The sequence below is a fragment of the Etheostoma spectabile genome, chromosome 6, assembly GCF_008692095.1.
Source record: "Etheostoma spectabile isolate EspeVRDwgs_2016 chromosome 6, UIUC_Espe_1.0, whole genome shotgun sequence".
Classification (NCBI taxonomy): domain Eukaryota; kingdom Metazoa; phylum Chordata; class Actinopteri; order Perciformes; family Percidae; genus Etheostoma; species Etheostoma spectabile.
Window position 1 is genome coordinate 27416781 of NC_045738.1, and position 2006 is coordinate 27418786.

At 38.7% G+C, this 2006-nt stretch overlaps 1 pseudogene; it reads right to left on the bottom strand.

Annotated features, from left to right (window-relative positions):
- Window positions 1-128: 128 nt before the first annotated feature.
- LOC116690510 (high choriolytic enzyme 1-like) overlaps window positions 129-2006 on the bottom strand; it is a 21070-nt pseudogene continuing 19192 nt past the window's right edge.

A 2006-nucleotide genomic window follows, 5' to 3' on the forward strand; every position in this document is an offset into this window, starting at 1 on the left:
ATCAAATAATCAAGCTCAAAGCAGGTTATTTTCTTACTTGCAAGCAAATTTTATCACATTCGGAATGAAAGCACATTCGTTAAGCACAAGTAGCATTTCTGGTTTTGCTAGTGCGTTGCATCACTTTGCCTCATTTGCTCTTGATTTCCTATTGAAAAAAAAAGAAGGAAGATATGAATGAATGTGTGTACACAGACACACACACACACACACACACACACAAACACACACAGTTGACGGCCATCACATAACCTTAACACCCCTCTTTCAATGTCAGGCCCCTCTCTTGCTTCCCAGGTTTCCTCTTTCTTTTTCAACCATTGTTTTTATTAATTTGTATGCCTTCCACTCCAGGGTTTTGCAAACAAACTCTTACTAACTATGTAACTAGTATAATATGTCTTTATTTATCTATTTGTATTTCCTTTCACTTCTATTTTTTTTATTTATATTTCATCTTTTGATGTTCAGTTTTTAACTTCTGGTTCGATCTGATCTGTCATGTATTTGGTCTGTTGTTTGTTTTTGGTGTTTGGGAAATGTATGGTATTTTGTGGAATACAAAAAAAACTCTCACCAACTAAAGTATGTTATTTAATAATGCCCTAAATTACAATTAAACATACACTGTATATCACAGGAGTGTGTCTTAATAACAGGAGACATGCATTCACATAAAGGTACATTCATGGTTCCTGTGTGTATCTGTACTATAAAGGCAAAATGCCAGAGAAACAACATAATAGGAGTCTATCCTAAATAAAAGCTACAACACAGAAAAAGAGGAAAACTGAAGACAGACAAGAATTCTCAGCTAGGTTCAACTTAATGTTAACATTATTGTACCTAAGTTAGATCGATAGATATTGAGGATAGCGTGTGCATGGCAAGTTCGAAAAAAAACATCGAAACACACAACTTACTTTCATTTCTAGAGGAAATGCTTTCTTTGCACAGGTTTCAGGTCACGTCTGGAAGCAGTTGAATCTGAAATCAGAAAGAAAGCTAAATCTATAAAACAAAATGCTTGACTTCTTTATGGCACATGAACATAAGTATGATCTTCCAAGGTATCAGTACCGGTAGAAAGCCAGCATGAGAGAGTGCTGTTGGTAGGGGGTAGCCAGGTAGAAAGACAAGTGAGAATGTAAGTAGCGCAGGAACACACTACAACACAGGGGTTACAGAAACAAGTAGGAAGTTATTTAGTTAGGGAGATGGGCTGCTATTGGGTAAAAGGTACGTACGCATTATACAGACGGTTCACGCGAAGGATGTCATTAGGACTCATTTCGTGTGGCTCTGCAATGTCTACATGGGTAGGGGTAGGAACGATGGTTGGCTGGTTGGTCTTAGTGAAGGAAAAACCTATGGTAACAGGAGTGATGAGAGGTTTAAACTGTGTTGTTGAAGGACAAAGGAAGAAATCAATCCACAGTGCTTTTTCTTTGTAAAATGCATCTTCAACAGTCTGAGTTATAGACAAATCATGGAGTATAATGTCTTTTGAGTAGAAATTCCCCCTTAATGTTGTCATGGACAGTGATTCCTTGAGACTGACCTCCCCCAGAAAAAACGCCCAAGCAGCAGGTACGACCCATATTTTCACATTTATAGTGTCATTGCCCTCCACTGGCCATAGTAGTTAGCAAAGCAGGAACTGACGTGACAAAGTATAAGAGTGCTATATTTCCATGTAAGAGGGTAAGGTGGGTGGTGGGTCAAAGAAACACAGTACTTTCACCCAGGAGACTCCATGTTCTGTTCGGGAAAAAAAGTAAATGGTGAGGTTATTTTTAACTTTCCTCAAAGACAAGAATTTGTCGGGTACTATGTCATGTCTAAATGAAAGTGAAAGGTTAGGGCTCACACTAACCCCCTAACCCTGAATCTATTGAGCCAAGTTTCAATGGATTTGAGATCGAGCATTGGTCTGGGGAGTCTGCTCTGTATTTTCTTTGCACAAGAGGCGTGACCAAAGGGCATGGTTCAAATGACTCTGTTCC